The following is an 11,613-nucleotide window of genomic DNA, read 5'->3' as shown; positions in this document are numbered from 1 at the left end:
AACCTAAAGACAATCAAAAATAATTAAACTTTAAACCCAAATAAGAAATAACCTTTATAACACGAAAAATACCATAACCACCTAACTTTAATAAAACACCAGCAAGAATTATTCTACCTGAAATAGGGGCCTCTACATGAGCCTTAGGAAGTCATAAATGAACTAAAAACATAGGTATCTTAACTAAAAAAGCCAAAATTATAAATACATAAAACATAAAATAATAAGAACCAAAATCAACCAATAAAGGAAAATATAAAGTATTAGAAAAATCATAAACCTTAAATAAAACTAATAATAAAGGTAAACTAGCAACCAAAGTATAAAAAATTAAATAAGCACCAGCCTGCAAACGCTCAGGTTGATAACCCCAACCCAAATTTAAAAGTAAAGTAGGAACTAATCTAGCCTCAAAAAAAATATAAAAAGAAAGAAGACTTAATCTAGCAAATGAACAATAAAGCATAATTATTAAAATCAAAACAATAAAAACAAAAAAATTAGAATGATATGAACTTAAATAAACTGAACCTCTAGCAGTGATTATTAAAGAACAAATCCAAAAACTAAGTAAAATTAAACTAAAAGAAAAATAATCAATACCAAAATAATATCTAAAATAAACACAAATTATAAAAACAAAACCCGACAGAAACATTAAAGAATGAACCAACCATCAACAATTATTTAATAAACAAAGAGGGATCAAAAAAATAGTTATAAATAAATACTTTAACATAAAGATAAACCAAAAGAATTAAAAAAATCATTACCATGAGAACGAATTATTGAAACTAAAATAGAAAGACCTAAAGCACCCTCACAAACAGAAAAAACTAAAAAAATAACAGCAAAAAAATAATCATAATCAAACTCAATAAGAAAAACAATAACTAACATAAATAAACAAAGAACAATATATTCTAATCTCAAAAGAACCATTAATAAATGTTTACGTTTAGAAGAAAAAACATAAACACCAGCAAAATAAATCAATAAAGAAGTAAAAATAGAGAATATAAACATTAGTTTTAATAGTTTAAAAAAAACGCCGGTCTTGTAAACCGGAAATAAGTCCAGCCCCCACTTTTAATACTTCAGAGGTGGAAAAGCTTCCATCATCGGTCCCCAAAACCGGTATTTTAAATAAACTAACCCCTGAAATGATCAAAATAATAATTATATCATTATCAAATGTAATAAATATTAATTTTATTAAATTAAGACACCCAATATCAATAACGCTTTTTATTATCCTTCAAACCTTCCTAGTTGGATTAATAACAGGAACAATAATAGAAAGATATTGATTATCATATATTTTATTTTTAACATTTCTTGGTGGTATACTAGTATTATTTATTTACATTACAAGAATTGCATCAAACGAAATATTTCAGCCTAAATCAATCACTATAATTATTACATTAATAATGTGAGTATTTATCATATTAATATTAATTATTCTAGATATATCTATATTTATAGACTTTTTCAAAAACACCGAAACTATAAATATTGATAATTCAATCAATTATCAAGAAATAACAATATCTTTAGAAAAATTATATAATAGACGAACATTCATTATTACAATAATAATAATAATTTATTTATTTTTAGCACTACTAGCAGTTGTTAAAATCACCAATATTAATCAGGGACCTATTTGTGGCCCTTTTTTTGAATCTGTGAAATTTAAATAATAAACTAGGATTAGATACCCTATTATTTTAAATGTTAATTATATTTACCAGGGTACTATTAGTTAATGTCTTTAAACCCAAAGAATTTGGTGGTATATCATTCCATTCAGAGGAACCTACCCCATGATTGATAATACACGATTTACTCTACTTAATTTATTTGTTTGTATATCTCCGTTATCAGAGAATCTTTTTAGAGTTATAATTCTCAAGATTTATAATTATAAAATATTTCAGGTCAAGGTGCAGCTTATAGTTAAGAGGAGGTGGGTTACAATAGATTTTTGTTTATAACGGATTTGATAGTGAAATACTGTTAATGAAGGTGGATTTGATATTAATTTAATTTATTTAATTTAACTGATATTGTCTCTGGGATGTGTACACATCGCCTGTCGCTCTCATTATTGATTATTCTATTTTATTTTAAAGTAGCTTCAATTTAGATGAGATAAGTCGTAACATAGTAGATGTACTGGAAAGTGTATCTAGGAAGAGTTTCAAGATATAACTTATTAGTAAAGTGTTTCATTTACACTGAAAATTTTTCTGTGCAAATCAGGATATCTTGATTATTTATTTTATTATATTTATTTTTTGTTTATTTAATTATTTAATATAAATAATTTTATTGTATTTTTGTCTTAGTATATTTTATAGAATTGATTTTTTAAATTATAGTTTATTGGTAATGTAAGTGTTTTATGAAATATTATTTTAAATTTTTTTAAGTAGATTTTATTTATTGTACCTTTTGTATCAGGGTTTATCAAAATTTTAGTATTTTTTTACTTGTCTCGATTTGGGTTGATTTATAAATAATTTATAGTTAATGTATCATAATTATTATTAAATTATTTATAGAAATGAGATGTTAATCGTTTCCCAAGATATCTAGTTTCTTAAGAAAAAATTTAATTTTTTAAAGTTATTTGACATGGACATTACTTAAGAAATATGTGAAGTAAATAATTGTTAAGATTTGACCTGTTACAATATAAGGTTCTTCAACAGGTCGTTTACCAATTCACGTTAATAAGCATACAACAACTACTATAATTCAGAATAAAATTTGATTAATAGGGTAAAATTGAATGCCTCGGAATGGTGTTTTATTATAAAATGGTAAAATTATTAAGATTCTAATTGATAAAAATAATGCAATAACACCTCCTAACTTATTAGGGATAGATCGTAGAATTGCATATGCAAATAGGAAATATCATTCTGGTTGAATGTGAACTGGTGTTACTAATGGGTTGGCAGGTACAAAGATATCTGGATCTCCTAATAGGTAAGGATTAATTAAACATAGTATAATTAATAATGATGTTATTATTACAAATGTAATAGAATCCTTAAAGGTAAAGTATGGATGGAATGGAATTTTTTCAATATCTCCATTTAGTCCAAGAGGATTATTAGATCCTGTTTGGTGAAGAAAAAATAAATGAATTGCTGCTATAGCAGCAATAATAAATGGTAATACAAAATGGAATGTGAAGAATCGATTTTATGTTGCATTATCAACAGCGAATCCTCCTCATACTCATTGGACTAAATCTGTTCCTAAGTATGGGATTGCTGATAATAAATTAGTAATTACTGTTGCACCTCAAAAAGAAATTTGGCCTCAGGGTAAGACATATCCTATAAATGCAGTTGCTATAACTAAAAATAAAATCACTGTACCAATTATTCAGGTATATATATATATATATATATATATATATATATATATATATATATATATATATATATAAGATCCATTGTAAATTCCCCGTCCTACATGTAAGTAAATACAAATAAAAAATATAGATGCTCCATTTGCGTGTAAGGTTCGGATAATTCAACCATTATTTACGTCTCGGCAGATGTGTACTACACTACTGAATGCTTTTTCAATATTTGATGTATAATGTATAGCTAAAAATAGTCCAGTTACGATTTGAATTACCAAACATAACCCTAATAGGGATCCAAAATTTCATCAAAATGAAATATTTGTTGGGGCAGGTAAGTCAATTAAAGATTTATTAATAATTTTAATTAAAGGATGTCTTAATCGTAAGGGTTTATTCATTAGTAATTATCTTATTTTACGAATAGGTCCCTGATTAATATTGGTGATTTTAACAACTGCTAGTAGTGCTAAAAATAAATAAATTATTATTATTATTGTAATAATGAATGTTGGTCTATTATATAATTTTTCTAAAGATATTGTTATTTCTTGATAATTGATTGAATTATCAATATTTATAGTTTCGGTGTTTTTGAAAAAGTCTATAAATATAGATATATCTAGAATAATTAATATTAATATGATAAATACTCACATTATTAATGTAATAATTATAGTGATTGATTTAGGCTGAAATATTTCGTTTGATGCAATTCTTGTAATGTAAATAAATAATACTAGTATACCACCAAGAAATGTTAAAAATAAAATATATGATAATCAATATCTTTCTATTATTGTTCCTGTTATTAATCCAACTAGGAAGGTTTGAAGGATAATAAAAAGCATTATTGATATTGGGTGTCTTAATTTAATAAAATTAATATTTATTACATTTGATAATGATATAATTATTATTTTGATCATTTCAGGGGTTAGTTTATTTAAAATACCGGTTTTGGGGACCGATGATGGAAGCTTTTCCACCTCTGAAGTTTTAAAAGTGGGGGCTGGACTTATTTCCGGTTTACAAGACCGGCGTTTTTTTTTTTAAACTATTAAAACTAATGTTTATATTCTCTATTTTTACTTCTTTATTGATTTATTTTGCTGGTGTTTATGTTTTTTCTTCTAAACGTAAACATTTATTAATCATTCTTTCATGATCATACTATGGTCGTATTATTATTAATTACAGTAATTGTAGGTTATGCCCTAAGTTATATATTATTTATTGCCTATACTAACCGTAATATACTTCATGGACATTTAATTGAAACAATCTGAACAGCTTTACCAGCAATTACATTAATTTTTATTGCCCTTCCATCATTACGACTATTATATTTACTTGATGATTCAGTAGATGCAATAATTACAATTAAAACCATTGGACGACAATGATATTGAAGATATGAATATTCAGACTTCATAGACGTAGAATTTGACACTTATATAACACCAGAACAAGACCTAGAAAATGATGGATTCCGACTACTAGATGTAGATAACCGAACAATCCTACCAATAAATACAGAAGTACGAGTATTAACAAGAGCATCAGATGTTCTACACTCATGAGCAGTTCCTGCATTAGGGGTTAAAATTGATGCAACGCCAGGTCGGTTAAATCAAGGTACATTCACAATAAATCGACCTGGATTATTCTTTGGACAATGCTCAGAAATCTGTGGAGCAAACCACAGATTTATACCAATTGTAATTGAAAGAACTTCAGTAAATTTATTTATTAAGTGATTATCTAAGATAATTTAAGGAGTTAGTTAAAATAAATAACATTAGAGTGTCAATCTAAAGTAACTAAAAAAAATTAGTACACCTTGAAATTCATCAGATGACTGAAAGTAAGTAATGGTCTCTTAAACCAAATAATAGTAAATTAACGACTACTTCTGATGGGGAAATTATATCCAAATCCCTCAAATATCCCCTCTTATATGATTCTCACTATTCATTATATTTTCAGCTACATTAATCTTGTTTAATCAAATAAACTTCTTCTCATTTAAACCTAACCTTATTAAAAGAGCAGAAAAAGGAACAATTGAAATAAAAAACTTAAATTGAAAATGATAACAAATCTATTCTCAACATTTGACCCATCAACTAACATCTTTAATTTATCATTAAATTGAACTAGAACATTTCTAGGACTATTATTAATCCCATCACTATTTTGACTTACACCATCACGAATTAACATTATCTGAAATAAACTAAATTTAACCTTACATAATGAATTTAAAACACTTCTTGGACCAAAATCATTTAATGGAACAACACTCATTTTCATCTCAATTTCTATTATAATATTATTTAACAATTTCATAGGATTATTCCCTTATATTTTTACTAGAACAAGACATTTAGCATTAACATTTGCAATTGCCCTACCTATATGGCTAAGATTTATATTATTTGGATGAATTAACCATACTAATCATATATTTATTATATTATTTAATCTTTCTTTATTTATTAGTGAAAAGAAAGATTAAATAAGAAAGAATATAATACATTTATTGCTATACATGTTCCATATTAATCTTTAATTATATATAATAGAGAAGTTGTTGTGGTCATACATAGGGGCGTTTCTTTTTTTTTGTTAATGTTTGTGGTTTTTTCTTTTTTTTTCTTTAAATATTTGAATCTTTTATTTTTTCCTGAATTAATAGATTTAAAATTTTCTTATTTTTTATTTTTAAAAGTTTAATTCTTGCTTGTTTATTCACTTTTTCTTTGTATTATATGTAAGTTTTGTTAGACTAAATGTTCTTTTTGCAGTAATTTGATTTAATTATCAAGTGATTTTGGATTTAGCAATTGATTTAGTATCGGCATAATTCGTGCCAGCAGCCGCGGTTATACGATTGATACAAGTGAATATTATTGGTTAAAACAGTTGTTTATATTATTAGGGTTGAAATATAAATTTGTAAGGTGAAATGTTAAAATTTATTTGTGGCCCTTTTTATGAATCTGTGAAATTTAAATAATAAACTAGGATTAGATACCCTATTATTTTAAATGTTAATTATATTTACCAGGGTACTATTAGTTAAGGTCTTTAAACCCAAAGAATTTGGCGGTATCTCATTCCATTCAGAGGAACCTACCCCATGATTGATAATACATGATTTACTCTACTTAATTTATTTGTTTGTATATCTCCGTTATCAGAGAATCTTTTTAGAGTTATAATTCTCAAGATTTATAATTATAAAATATTTCAGGTCAAGGTGCAGCTTATAGTTAAGAGGAGGTGGGTTACAATAGATTTTTGTTTATAACGGATTTGATAGTGAAATACTGTTAATGAAGGTGGATTTGATAGTAATTTAATTTATTTAATTTAACTGATATTGGCTCTGAGATGTGTACACATCGCCCGTCGCTCTCATTATTGATTATTCTATTTTATTTTAAAGTAGCTTCAATTTAGATGAGATAAGTCGTAACATAGTAGATGTACTGGAAAGTGTATCTAGGAAGAGTTTCAAGATATAACTTATTAGTAAAGTGTTTCATTTACACTGAAAATTTTTCTGTGCAAATCAGGATATCTTGATTATTTATTTTATTATATTAATTTTTTGTTTATTTAATTATTTAATATAAATAATTTTATTGTATTTTTGTCTTAGTATATTTTATAGAATTGATTTTTTAAATTATAGTTTATTGGTAATGTAAGTGTTTTATGAAATATTATTTTAAATTTTTTTAAGTAGATTTTATTTATTGTACCTTTTGTATCAGGGTTTATCAAAATTTTAGTATTTATTTTACTTGTCTCGATTTGGGTTGATTTATAAATAATGTATAGTTAATGTATCATAATTATTATTAAATAATTTATAGAAATGAGATGTTAATCGTTTCCCAAGATATCTAGTTTCTTAAGAAAAAATTTAATTTTTTAAAGTTATTTGTTTTTATTTAATTTTTTAAGTAAAAATATTAACTTATTTATTCTTTAAGGGATAAGCTTTGAAGTTAATAACCTATAATTTATTTTATAGAAATATAATAGTAAGCTTTAAACCAGCTATCTTTAAGATTACGTTTTAGTTCATTATTTTTTATTTTGATTTTATAAATATTTTAGGTTTTTTATTAAGATTATTAATTTAATTTTAAAATTTTTGTAATAATGATAGAATTAGTATATTTATTTGTATGAAATTTTTACCTTGTGAACTTATTATAAGGTACTAGGCAAAATTGATTTCTGCCTGTTTATCAAAAACATGTCCTCTTGTTTATATTTTGAGGTCTGGCCTGCTCACTGAGCGTATTTTTAAAGAGCCGCGGTATTTTGACCGTGCAAAGGTAGCATAATCATTAGTCTCTTAATTAGTGGCTGGAATGAATGGCTTGACGAGAAATCAACTGTCTCTTAATAAATTTTTGAATTTAACTTTTGAGTCAAAAGGCTTAAATTCTTCTTTAGGACGAGAAGACCCTATAGAGCTTGACATTTTACTTTTATATAGTTTTTTGTTTGTCTTTCTATATTTAATGATGATGTTTTGTTGGGGTGACATGAAGAATAGATAAACTCTTCATTATTATATCATTTATTTATGTTTGTTATTTTGATCCATAATTTATGATCATAAGATTAAGTTACCTTAGGGATAACAGCGTAATTGTTTTTGAGAGCTCATATCGACAAAGCAGATTGCGACCTCGATGTTGGATTAAGAAAAATTTTGGGTGCAGGAGCCCAATGATTAGGTCTGTTCGACCTTTAAATTCTTACATGATCTGAGTTCAGACCGGCGTGAGCCAGGTCGGTTTCTATCCTAAGATTGTTAATCCATATTAGTACGAAACGACCATATGGTTAAAATATTTTTTGTTATATTGATTAATATTAATTTATTTACTATTTTGACAGATTAATGTGTTGAATTTAGAATTCATTTATGTAGATTTTTTCTACAAATAGTATTGATACTTTATGATTTATTTATATTTATTTTGAATTTTCTTTTATTGGTTATTTGTGTTTTAATTAGTGTTGCCTTTTTAACTTTATTAGAGCGTAAGGTTTTAGGTTATATTCAGATTCGAAAGGGTCCAAATAAGGTAGGTTTTGTTGGAATTCCTCAGCCATTTAGAGATGCTATTAAGTTAATTTGTAAGGAACAGCCAATTCCTATTATATCTAATTACCTGCTTTATTATTTTTCCCCTGTTTATAATTTAATGATTTCTTTAGCCGTTTGAGTAATTTTTCCTTATTTAACTTATGTGTGTTCTTTTTCTTATGGATTTTTATTTTTTTTATGTTGTACTAGATTAGGTGTTTATACTGTTATAATTGCTGGTTGATCTTCTAATTCAAATTATTCATTATTAGGTTCTCTTCGTTCTGTTGCTCAAACAATTTCTTATGAAGTTAGTTTAGCTTTAATTTTATTGTCTTTAATTATTTTAATTGGTAGTTTTAATATGTTTGATTTTATAAACTATCAGCTTTATTGTTGATTTATTATTATTTCTTTTCCTTTAACTTTAGCTTGTTTTGCTTCTTGCTTAGCTGAAACTAATCGTACTCCTTTTGATTTTGCCGAAGGGGAATCTGAGTCAGTTTCAGGATTTAATATTGAGTATGGTGCGGGTGGTTTTACTTTAATTTTTTTAGCTGAATATACTAGAATTGTCTTCATAAGAATGTTATTGGCTTTAATTTTTTTGGGCGGTGATTTTTATTCTTTTATATTTTTTATTAAGCTTGCTATTATATCTTTTGGTTTTATTTGGGTTCGTGGAACATTACCACGGTTCCGTTATGATAAATTAATGTACTTAGCTTGAAAAAGTTTTTTACCTTTATCTTTGAATTTTTTTATTTTCTTTGTTGGTTTAAAGATTTTATTTATCTCATTTGTTTAGTGAAATTTTTTGAGAAAAGTTAATAGAAGAGTTAAACTTCTAATTTTATGTTTTCAAAACATATGCTTTTCCTAAGCTAATTAACTTTATTCCTTAATTAATTTATCTCATGCGTTTGCGACATGGACATTAATTAAGAAATATGTGAAGTAAATAATTGTTAAGATTTGACCTGTTATAATATAAGGTTCTTCAACAGGTCGTTTACCAATTCACGTTAGTAAGCATACAACAACTACTATAACTACTATAACTACTATATAAGGTTCTTCAACAGGTCGTTTACCAATTCACGTTAGTAAGCATACAACAACTACTATAATTCAGAATAAAATTTGATTAATAGGGTAAAATTGAATGCCTCGGAATGGTGTTTTATTATAAAATGGTAAAATTATTAAGATTCTAATTGATAAAAATAATGCAATAACACCTCCTAACTTATTAGGGATAGATCGTAGAATTGCATATGCAAATAGGATATATCATTCTGGTTGAATGTGAACTGGTGTTACTAATGGGTTGGCAGGTACAAAGTTATCTGGATCTCCTAATAGGTAGGGATTAATTAAACATAGTATAATTAATAATGATGTTATTATTACAAATGTAATAGAATCCTTAAAGGTAAAGTATGGATGGAATGGAATTTTTTCAATATCTCCATTTAGTCCAAGAGGATTATTAGATCCTGTTTGGTGAAGAAAAAATAAATGAATTGCTGCTATAGCAGCAATAATAAATGGTAATACAAAATGGAATGTGAAGAATCGATTTAATGTTGCATTATCAACAGCGAATCCTCCTCATACTCATTGGACTAAATCTGTTCCTAAGTATGGGATTGCTGATAATAAATTAGTAATTACTGTTGCACCTCAAAAAGATATTTGGCCTCAGGGTAAGACATATCCTATAAATGCAGTTGCTATAACTAAAAATAAAATCACTGTACCAATTATTCAGGTATGTATATATGTATAAGATCCATAGTAAATTCCCCGTCCTACATGTAAGTAAATACAAATAAAAAATATAGATGCTCCATTTGCGTGTAAGGTTCGGATTATTCAACCATTATTTACGTCTCGGCAGATGTGTACTACACTACTGAATGCTATTTCAATATTTGATGTATAATGTATAGCTAAAAATAGTCCAGTTACGATTTGAATTACCAAACATAACCCTAATAGGGATCCAAAATTTCATCAAAATGAAATATTTGTTGGGGCAGGTAAGTCAATTAAAGAGTTATTAATAATTTTAATTAAAGGATGTCTTAATCGTAAGGGTTTATTCATTAGTAATTATCTTATTTTACGAATAGGTCCCTGATTAATATTGGTGATTTTAACAACTGCTAGTAGTGCTAAAAATAAATAAATTATTATTATTATTGTAATAATGAATGTTGGTCTATTATATAATTTTTCTAAACATATTGTTATTTCTTGATAATTGATTGAATTATCAATATTTATATATTTATATATTTATATATTAATATGATAAATACTCACATTATTAATGTAATAATTATAGTGATTGATTTAGGCTGAAATATTTCGTTTGATGCAATTCTTGTAATGTAAATAAATAATACTAGTATATCACCAAGAAATGTTAAAAATAAAATATATGATAATCAATTTCTTTCTATTATTGTTCCTGTTATTAATCCAACTAGGAAGGTTTGAAGGATAATAAAAAGCATTATTGATATTGGGTGTCTTAATTTAATAAAATTAATATTTATTACATTTGATAATGATATAATTATTATTTTGATCATTTCAGGGGTTAGTTTATTTAAAATACCGGTTTTGGGGACCGATGATGGAAGCTTTTCCACCTCTGAAGTTTTAAAAGTGGGGGCTGGACTTATTTCCGGTTTACAAGACCGGCGTTTTTTTTTAAACTATTAAAACTAATGTTTATATTCTCTATTTTTACTTCTTTATTGATTTATTTTGCTGGTGTTTATGTTTTTTCTTCTAAACATAAACATTTACTAATGGTTCTTTTGAGATTAGAATATATTGTTCTTTCTTTATTTATGTTAGTTATTGTTTTTCTTATTGAGTTTGATTATGATTATTTTTTTCCTGTTATTTTTTTAGTTTTTTCTGTTTGTGAGGGTGCTTTAGGTCTTTCTATTTTAGTTTCAATAATTCGTCTCATGGTAATGATTTTTTTAATTCTTTTGGTTTATCTTTATGTTAAAGTATTTATTTATAACTATTTTTTTGATCCCTCTTTGTTTATTAAATAATTGTTGATGGTTGGTTCATT

The sequence above is a fragment of the Schistocerca gregaria genome, unplaced genomic scaffold (genome assembly GCF_023897955.1).
Source record: "Schistocerca gregaria isolate iqSchGreg1 unplaced genomic scaffold, iqSchGreg1.2 ptg000240l, whole genome shotgun sequence".
Taxonomy (NCBI): Eukaryota; Metazoa; Arthropoda; class Insecta; order Orthoptera; family Acrididae; genus Schistocerca; species Schistocerca gregaria.
Note: the sequence above shows the minus strand (reverse complement) of the source record.